The sequence below is a fragment of the Arachis ipaensis genome, chromosome B2 (assembly GCF_059453495.1).
Source record: "Arachis ipaensis isolate K30076 ecotype BB chromosome B2, ASM5945349v1, whole genome shotgun sequence".
Lineage (NCBI taxonomy): Eukaryota > Viridiplantae > Streptophyta > Magnoliopsida > Fabales > Fabaceae > Arachis > Arachis ipaensis.
Genome location: NC_142437.1, coordinates 21,976,814 through 21,987,530, shown reverse-complemented (window position 1 = coordinate 21,987,530; position 10,717 = coordinate 21,976,814). Strand labels below are relative to the sequence as shown.

Here is a 10,717-nt window from a genome sequence, read left to right as displayed (position 1 = left end):
AGCTTGTTCTGGGCCAGCAATGCATCCACATTTTTAGCTCCATTACTCCTCTAGTGTTGCCTCTTTCAGAAGCATATAAGTAGTCATTCTCAGCTACAGTCTCAATGACATCTATGGCTTCTTCAATGGTCTTCTTCTTGTTCAGAGATCCCCCGGATGAGTGGTCTACTGCTTCTTTGATTCATAAGAAAGGCCTTCATAGAAAATGTGTAGCTATACCCATTTATTGAACATATCTGGTGGGAACCTTCTTGTCAGATCCTTAAACCTCTCCCATGCTTCATATAGAGTCTCACCATCTTGCTGCCTGAAGGTTTGTACCTCAGCTCTCAACCTGTTGATTCTTTGAGGAGGATAGAATCTCGCCAAGAATTTGTTCACCACATCTTCCCAGGTTGTTAAACTCTCCTTCGGGAAGGATTCCAGCCATTTAGATGCTTTGTCCTTGAGTGGGAAGGGAAATAGAAGCAGTCTATAGGTGTCAGGATGAACACCATTAGACTTCACAGTGTCGCATATCCTCAGGAAGGTGGTTAGGTGTTGATTGAGGTCTTCTTGGACACTCCCTCCGAATGAACAGTTGTTCTGAACAAGAGTGATGAGTTGTGGCTTCAGTTCAAAGTTGTTGGCATGTATGGTTGGCTTTTGGATGCTACTTCCACAGTTTCCTGGGTTTGGATTTATATAAGAGCCTAAAACTCTTCTCTCTTGCCTAGCATGATTCACTGGACCTTCTCTGCCATGGTTGTGAGCCTCTTCTTCATGGTGGTTCTCCATATTCTCATCAATGTTTGGTTCAAAATACTCCTCCTCTTCTTCAGCACCAACAATTCTCTTTCCTCTTGCTTTCCTCCTTAGTCTAAGGAAGGTCCTCTCAGGTTCAGAATCAAAGGAAGTTGAAGTCTCGCTTCTTCTACCTGTCATACAACCAACAAGGCCAAAGCAAAAGGGAGATAGAGAATGTTCTTGTTAAAAATGCTGTTAGTGTGAGTGATGCAATATATCAAACAGTTAGTGGGTTAGTGAACTGAATTATAAACAACTAAGAAAAAGGTAGGGAAAAAAAGAGAAGAAAATAGCTAAACTGAAAGTGAATTACTCAAATGAAATCAAACAAAATAAAAAACATTGCTCAATCTAGTTATCCACCAATTTAATCATTGTTGATACAAAATCAATTCCTGGCAACGGCGCCATAAACTTGATGCACAGAAACTTGTCACTCAACAAATTCCCCTCGGCAAGTATACCGAATTGTCGTCAAGTAAAAATTCACAATAGAGTGAGGTCGAATCCCACAGGGATTGATTGGTCAATCAACTTTAATTAGAGGAATGTTCTAGCTGAGCTAAGCAAAATTTAATGTGAGAGTTGCAGGAAATTAAATGACGGAAAAGTAAATAGCAGAGAATGTAAATACTGGAAATAAAGAGCTGAATATAAATGGCGGAAAGTAAATTGCAAAATGTTAAATGGGGATTTGGGAAGATGATCATAAAAGTAAATTGTAGAAATTAAAGAGAATGGGTGAGATAGGAAATGAGGAGTTCATTGGGCTCAGGAGATGTTGTATTCTCTGGATCAAGTTCATCTTCATCTCTTCCTCAATCAATGCATTCATTGATCTCCTTGGCAATCTTAAGTGATTGAATTCCAATTCCTTGGTAATTCAATCTCTTAAATCTTGATTAATAGCCAATTCCTTGGTCTAATTGCTCATAAGAAGAGATGAAGTGTGGTCACTGATTATACCACATGTATTTCCAAATCAAAATATTGGTAGGATTATATGTCACTATATCCATCCAAACCCCAATTTGGTCCCACATGAGAAAGCATTTCTAGCATGATCTCTTCATTCCTCTTCCAAGGTTCCGAAGAGATCCAAGTATGAATAGCTTCTTTTCTAAGATAACTACCCAATTGGATGAAGATTGAAAGCTTTCTAGTAAAATCAAGAGAAAAGAAAGAGGAAGAATAATGAAAACTGTTAGTGATCCATCAAATTACAACAGAGCTCCCTAACCCAATGAAAGGGGTTTAGTTATTCATAGCTCTCAGAATGGAAAACAAAGATGGAGAATGCATTTCGAAAGTAAAACTAGAAGTTGCAGAGAAAGTAAAATTCTATAGAGAGTAGTTCTCCCAAGCCCAAAAAGCTTTCTCTCTAGTTCAAAACTACTCCTATTTATCCTACTCTTCTGATCTTCTAATTGGCTCTTCAAGTTTTGGATATGGGCCTTTGGATCTTGAGTTGAAGCAGTTATCATCTTTAGTGGGCTCAGCTTCACTTGTAGAGAAAGTGTGCAGTAGGCATGGACTTTAGCTTAGGGCGTTAGTGGTGTTAACGTTAAGTGAAAGTATGGGGTCGAGAACGTTAGTGACAATCACCTTTTTTACTAACGTTCCTAACCCAAAATGGTCCATGTTAACTTCAACGTTAGTGGCACTAACGTGACCACTAACGTTGCCTCTTGGCCCTTCGCAAACGTTATTGGGGTTTACCTTTCCCAATAACGTTGAGAGTACCCCTTTCTCCCTACGTTAGAGTTCACGTTAGTATAGTTAACGTGACCTTTAACGTAGGCTTGCCAAATCTTCGAGAGCATTAGTGACACTTACCTTTGTCACTAACGCTCCAAACACCCTTCTTCCCACGTTAGAGTTCATGTTACTTAGGTTAACGTGACTTCTAACGTGGTAGTGATAGCCATCTCCAACGTTAGTGACAAAGGTGAGTGTCACTATCGTTGGTTCATCATTCTTTTCCTCCATGTTAGCTTCCACGTTAGTGCAATTAACATGACAACTAACGTGGCTTATGGTGGCTTAGTCCAACGTTAGTGACAAAGGTGAGTGTCACTAACGTTGGCACTTCTTTCCTTCCACGTTAGAGTTCACGTTAATGCACTTAACGTGACTCTTAACGTGGCTAGGTGTGCCCCCCTTTTCCAACGTTAGTGGCATTCACTTTTACCACTAACGTTGGAGTTTTACTTCTCTTCTACGTTAGCTTCCACGTTAATGTAGTTAACGTGGCAACTAACATGGGCTATGATGGCTCATGCAGGCGTTATTGGCGATCACTTTTCTTATTAACATTGCAAGCTATCCTCCATTCCACATTAATGGTCACGTTAGTTAGACTAACGTGGCTATTAACGTGGCATCTTCCTTGCTTCCTTTGTCCTGAAATCAAGCAAATAAAGTGCATCAAAGCTAGGTTCTAACCCATGATATCATGCATCATTCATTTTCTCATTCAATTCATGCATTATTCTCATGAAATTATATAAAATTCACAATGTTTGCTTGAATCAAGATGTAAGTGAAATTCTAACCAAAACTTGCTTATTTCCTAAGAAAATGCATGAAAGTACCCTAAAACAGTAAAGAAAAGGTCAGTGAAACTGGCCAAAATGCCCTGGCATCAGTGCCATCATACAAAGTCATATCTGGGAGCTTGAAGTCCTTAGAAATTTTAGTTTTCATGATTTTCCTAGTGAATGGATCTTGATCTTTGCGTGGGTTGTCCTCAGGGGTGGTCCGGGTAGCCTTTGCTTTAAGATCGACTTCAAGTTGCAGTAGTTTATCTTCTAATTCTCGACGTCGCCTTACCTCTCTTTGTAGATCCTTGCCAACTTCTTGTTGATGTTGGCTTTCTTTTTCAAGTTGCTTTAGGCGATCTTGAAGCGCTTCTATTACTCCCCGATGTAATGAGTTTTTGTCTCTGTTTGATACCGGAGTATCTTTTGGTGTAGCGTCCGCGTTTTTGTGCGGCGTTCTGTCCTCTAGATCTGAATCATGGTCGTTGTCATGGTCGTCCGCCATGATGATGGGATGACTTCCAGGTCCCCGGAAATGGCGCCAATGTTCCGAGGGTTACCTGAAACTGGAGGTCGATCTCAGTCGAGATCTTCTGTATGGGTCGGTGCCGACGTGTACGGCTGGTGAGTGGCGGCCGAAACGGTTGCGTTCGACTCGTTGATCTAGCTGCACTGCTGATCCTTCGTCACCGGAGGGTGGGAGGTACCTGCAAGAGACTCCGATGCTTAAGTTAGCATGGGTATTAAACAGGTTTTTAGTAGAATCAGAGTATGAGTTATACCTGGGTGCTCCAGTGTATTTATAGTAGTTGTAGAGTGACCTTTTTAGATAAGATAAGTTAGTTATCTTATCTTATCTTATCTTTTGGCGAGGTCAGCTTATCTTCTATGGAACCGCCCTAATCTCTATCGACTTTGGGCTGCCTTTGGATCTGGGTCGTATTCCTTGGGTTGGGCCCTTTTTTGGGCTTTCCTATCGATTTGGCCGAGCTCTTTTAGGAAGAGGTCGGATAGTCTGACCTGAAGAGATCGGTCGCTTTGTCACCAATCATCCCAGGTCGGGGTATGAACAACGGGTTTTACAGTATTTCTTGGATGAGGCTTCTATTGTTGCCCCCTGGTTTGGTGCTGGCTAGTTTTGAGAGTGCATCAGCTCGAGCATTCTGTTCCCGAGGTATGTAGCAGACCTCATATTCCCTGAGTTGTCTGAGCTGTTCCCTGGTTTTGTCCAAGTACCTTTTTATGGTGGGATCCTTGGCTTGGTAGCTCCCCGCTATTTGTGAGGTAACTACTTGTGAGTCGCTGAAGATGATAAGCTTTTGAGCTCCAACCTCCTTGGCCAGCTTCAAACCAGCTAGTAGTGCCTCATATTCGGCCTGATTGTTTGAAGCAGGGAACCCGAATTTGAGGGAAAGTTCGATTTGGGTTCCCTGATCTCTTTTTATTATCATGCCTACACCACTTCCGATTTTGTTTGAAGAGCCGTCTATGTAGAGAATCCATTCTATGGGAGTTCCCAGAGTGTCAGTGTACTTAGCAATGAAGTTGGCCAAATATTGGGACTTGATGACCGTTCAAGTTTCGTATTGAAGATCGAACTCAGATAGCTCGACTACCCATTGTAGAATTCTTCCTGCTAAGTCTGTCTTTTGGAGAATGCCTTTCATGGGCTGATTAGTCCGGACTTTGATCGTGTGAGCTTGAAAATATGGTCGAAGTTGTCGAGAAGTTAGTATAAGAGCGTAGGCGAACTTTTCTATCTTTTGATAGTTTAGTTCGGCCCCTTGCAGGGCTTTGCTGATGAAGTAGATGGGCTGTTGTCCACTCTCATCTTCTCTGACTAGGGTTGAGGCTATTGCTCGATTTCCTTCTGCGAGGTACAATACGAGTGGTTCTCCTTCCCGTGGTCGAGTTAGAATAGGTGGTCATCCCAGGAATCTTTTGAAATCCTGGAAAGTCTGTTCACACTCCGTTGTCCATTCAAACTTCTTTTCCTTCCTTAGAGTGGCATAGAAGGGGAGGGATCTTATGGCTGATCCAGCTTAAAATTTGGATAAGGCTGCCAGTCTTCCGTTGAGTTGTTGTACCTCTTTGACACAGGTTGGACTTTTCATGTCGAGTATAGCCCGGCATTTATCCAGATTTGCCTCAATTCCTCGTTGTGTTAGCATAAAACCCAGGAATTTGCCAGCTTCTACTGCAAAGGTGCACTTTGCAGGGTTAAGACGCATGTCATGCTTTCTGATGGTATCGAACATTTGGGCAAGGTCAGACAGTAATGTCTCCTTGCTTTGTGTTTTCACCAACATGTCATCCACATATACCTCCATGAGTTTCCCGATATGGTCTGAAAAGACTTTGTTCATCAATCTCTGGTAGGTAGCTCTTGCATTTTTGAGTCCGAATGGTATGATGACATAGTAGTAGTTTGCTTTAGGAGTTAGGAATGAGGTTTTTTCCTGATCAGGTGGATACATTGGGATTTAATTGTATCCTGAATAAGCGTCCATAAATGAGAGGTATTTGTATTCGGAGGAGGCATCCACTAGAGTGTCGATACTTGGGAGTGGATAGGGATCTTTTGGACAAGCTTTGTTGAGATCAGTGTAGTCGGTGCACATCCGCCACTTTCCATTTGATTTTTTCACTAAGACAACATTAGCAAGCCATAGCGGATATTTGACTTCTCTTATAAATCCTGCCTCCAGTAGAGCTTGTACCTGCTCTTCCATAGCCTGAGATCTTTAGGGTCCGAGTTTTCGACGCTTCTGTTGTACTGGTCGAGATCTTGGATATACTGCCAGTTTGTGGCACATTAGTTTGGGGTCTATGCCCGGCATGTCTGCAGCCTTCCATGCAAAGAGGTCGACATTGTTCCTTAAGAGCTGAATTAGAGGTTTCTTTATGTACTCATTTAAGGTTTCCCCGATATTTGTTGTTTTGTCCTGGTCATCTCCGATTTGGACTTCTTCGATCTCGCTGATGAGCGGATAATTTATACGCTTTTTGGCATTGTTTTTAGTATGTTTTTAGTATATTTTAATTAGTTTTTATTATATTTTTATTAGTTTTTAAATAAAAATTACTCTTCTGGACTTTACTATGAGTTTATGTGTTTTTCTGTGATTTCAGGTATTTTCTGGCTGAAATTGAGGGACCTGAGCAAAAATCTGATTTAGAGGCTAAAAAAGGACTGCAGATGTTGTTTGATTCTGTCCTCCCTGCACTCAAAGTGGATTTTCCGGAGCTACAGAAGCCCAATTGGCACCCTCTCAATTGCGTTGGAAAGTAGACATCCTGGGCTTTCCAGTAATATATAATAGTCCATACTTTGCTTGAGATTTGATGGCCCAAACAGGCATTCCAAGTCAGCTTAAGAATTCTGGCGTTTAACTCCAAAACTAGCACAAAAGCTGGAGTTAAATGCCCAAACTGGCACAAAAACTGGCGTTTAACTCCAAGAAAAGTCTCTACACGAAAATGCTTCAATGCTCAGCCCAAGCACACACCAAGTGGGCCCAGAAGAAGATTTCTGAATTAATTACTGATTTCTGTAACCCTAGGCTACTAGTTTTCTATAAATAGGACCTTTTGCTATTGCATTTTGACACACTTCAGATCTTTTACTCATACTTTCATACACTTGATCACGTTTTGGGAGGCTGGCCTCACAGCCATGCCTGACCCTTGTTCTTATGTATTTTCAACGGTGGAGTTTTCACACACCATAGATTAAGGTGTGGAGCTCTGCTGTTCTTCATGAATTAATACAAGTACTATTGTTTTTCTATTTAACTCAAGTCTATTTCTTCTCCAAGATATTCATTCGTTCTTCAACTTGATGAATGTGATGATCCGTGACACTCATCATCATTCTCACCTATGAACATGTGCCTGACAACCACCTCTGTTCTACTAGCAATGGCTTGAATGTGTATCTCTTGGGTTTCTAATCTAAGATTGGAACCTTCGTGGTATAGGCTAGAATTAATGGCAGCCATTCCTGAGATCCAGAAAGTCTAAACCTTGTCTGTGGTATTCCGAGTAGGATCTAGGAAGGGATGACTGTGACGAGCTTCAAACTCGTGATTGTGGGGCGTGTGACAGACGCAAAAGGATCAATGGATCCTATTCCGACATGATCGAGAACCGACAGCTGATTAGCCGATGTTGTGACAGAGCATCAGGACCATTTTCACATAGAGGACGGGATGTAGCCATTGACAACGGTGATGCCCAACATAAAGCTTGCCATGGAAAGGAGTATGAATGATTGGAAGAAGGCAATAGGAAAGCAGAGGTTCAAGGGGAACAAAGCATCTTCATACGCTTATCTGAAATCCACCAATGAATTACATAAGTATCTCTATCTTTATTTTATGTTTATTTTCATCACCTTAAACTCCATAACCATTTGAATCCGCCTGACTGAGATTTACAAGATGACCATAGCTTGCTTCAAGCCGACAATCTCCGTGGGATCGACCCTTACTCACGTAAGGTTTATTACTTGGACAACCCAGTGCACTTGCTGGTTAGTTGTGCGGAATTGTGACAAAGTGTGATTCACGTTTGAGAGCTCCAAGTCTTTGGCGCCATTGTTGATGATCACAATTTTGTGCACCACTCGCCTTCAGGTTGGGGATGGAGTTCTTCCCGACCTCAAACTCTCACGAGTTCGATGGTGTGGACTTCTTCCCCTTTGCCTTTGAGGTTCAGACTTTTATTGTAGCAGCATCGCGCTATTTTCTGGTCTCCTTTTATCGTTGTGATCCCTTCTGGAGTTGAGAACTTCATGCATAGATGTGGAGTTGAAACTACTGCGGCGAGCTGGTTTAGTGTTGCCCGACCTATCAGGGCGTTGTAGGCTGAGCTTACGTCGACTACAATGTAATCTATTTTGAGTGTCCTTGATCGGGTTCCTTTTCCGAAGGTTGTGTGTAGGGAGATATATCCAAGCGGTTGGATTGGAGTGTCTCCTAGTCCAAACAAGCTGTTTGGATATTCTCTGATCTCTTTTTCCTGTAGGCCAAGTTTATCGAAGGCGGGTTTGAACAAGATATCCGCTGAGCTTCCTTGGTCACCCAGCGTGCGATAGAGGTTAGCATTGGCCAATATGATAGTGATGATCATGGGATCATCATGTCCTGGGATGATGCCTGCCACGTCTTCTTGTGTGAAAGTAATAGTGGGGAGGTCGGTTGATCCTTCTCCTCCCTCGACATGATATACTTCTTTACGGTGCCGTTTGTGAGATAATTTTGAGATCCCCCCTCCTGCGAATCCTCCATTTATCATGTGAACATGTCTCTCTGGGGTGTTGATGAGCGGATAATTTATACGCTTTTTGGCATTGCTTTTAGTATGTTTTTAGTAGAATCTAGTTACTTTTAGGGATGTTTTCATTAGTTTTTATGTTAAATTCACATTTCTGGACTTTACTATGAGTTTGTGTATTTTTCTGTGATTTCAGGTATTTTCTGGCTGAAATTGAGGGACTTGAGCAAAAATCAGATTCAGAGGTTGAAGAAGGACTGTTGATGCTGTTGGATTCTGACCTCCCTGCACACAAAATGGCGCGCCTCTAATTGCATTAGAAAGTAGACATCCAGGGCTTTCTAGCAATATATAATAGTCCATACTTTGCCCAAGTTTAGACGACGCAAACTGGCGTTCAACGCCAGCTCTCTGCCCAATTCTGGCGTCCAGCGCCAGAAACAAGTTGCAAAGTGAAGTTCAACGCCCAAAATGGCACAAAAGCTGGCGTTAAACTCCAAGAATGACCTCTCCACGTGTAGACTTCAAGCTCAGCCCAAGCACACACCAAGTGGGCGCCGGAAGTGGATTTATGCATCAATTACTTACTTCTGTAAACCCTAGTAGCTAGTTTATTATAAATAGGACTTTTTACTATTGTATTTGACATCCTGGATTGTATTCTGATCCTGTGATCACGTTTTAGGGGGCTGGCCATTCGGCCATGCCTAGACCTTTCACTTATGTATTTTTAACGGTAGAGTTTCTACACTCCATAGATTAAGGTGTGGAGCTCTGCTGTTCCTCAAAGATTAATGCAAAGTACTACTGTTTTCTATTCAATTCAACTTATTCCACTTCTAAGATATTCATTCGCACTTTAACTTGAATGTGATGAACGTGACAATCATCATCATTCCCTATGAACGCGTGCCTGACAACCACTTCCGTCCTACCTTAGATTGAATGAGTATCTCTTGGATCTCTTAATCAGAATCTTCGTGGTATAAGCTAGATTGATGGCGGCATTCATGAGAGTCCGGAAAGTGTAAACCTTATCTGTGGTATTCCGAGTAGGACTCTGGGATTGAATGACTGTGACGAACTTCAAACTCGCGAGTGCTGGGCGTAGTGACAGACGCAAAAGGATAGTAAATTCTATTCCAGTATGATCGAGAACCTCCAAGATGATTAGCCATGCAGTGACAGCGCATCGGACCATTTTCACAGAGAGGAATAGGATGCAGCCATCGACAAGGGTGATGCCTCCAGACGATTAACCGTGCTGTGACAGAGCATTTGGAGCATTTTCCCGAGAGGATTAAAAGTAGCCATTGACAACGGTGACATCCTTACAAAAAGCCAGCCATGGAAAGGAGTAGGGTTGATTGGATGAAGACAGCAGGAAAGAAGAGGTTCAGAGGAACGAAAGCATCTCCATGCGCTTATCTGAAATTCTCACCAATGAATTACATAAGTATTTCTATCTTTACCTTCCTTTATTATTAAATTTCGAAAACTCCATAATTATTTTATATCCGCCTGACTGAGATTTACAAGGTGACCATAGCTTGCTTCATACCAACAATCTCCGTGGGATCGACCCTTACTCACGTAAGGTTTATTACTTGGACGACCCAGTGCACTTGCTGGTTAGTTGTATCGAAGTTGTGACAAATTATGAATAGAAATTAGAGCACCAAGATTTTGGAGCCATTACCAGAGATCACAATTTCGTGCACCATGTTTTTGGCGCCGTTGCCGGGGATTGTTCGAGTTTGGACAACTGACGGTTCATCTTGTTGCTCAGATTAGGTAATTTTCTTTTTGTTTTATTTTCAAAAATTTTTCAAAAATCTTTCAAAAAAATTTGTCCTTTGTTTTCGAAAAAAAAAATTTTTTAAAAAATAAAAATGTTTTCAAAAATATATTTTTTTTCAGAGTTTTTAAGAATGAATTCTAGTGTTTCATGAAGTATGTTGAAGCCTGGCTGGCTGTAAAGCCATGTCTAATCCTACTGGATAGGGTATGTCAGGCGTGTCATATCTGAGTTACATACTAAAGCTTGGCTGGCTATTAAGCCATGCCTGACCCCTTTGATTGGAGCTTTAGTCTAAAGAGCATAAGATTCCTGG

General features: G+C 41.7%; 1 non-coding gene across 1 annotated transcript; it reads left to right on the top strand.

Moving 5' to 3' along the window:
- The first annotated feature begins 229 nt into the window (after window positions 1-229).
- LOC148573274 (small nucleolar RNA R71) lies at window positions 230-336 on the top strand. Its single transcript, XR_015906188.1, has one exon. It is a non-coding gene; the product is annotated as a small nucleolar RNA R71 (small nucleolar RNA).
- The last annotated feature ends 10,381 nt before the right edge of the window (window positions 337-10,717 follow it).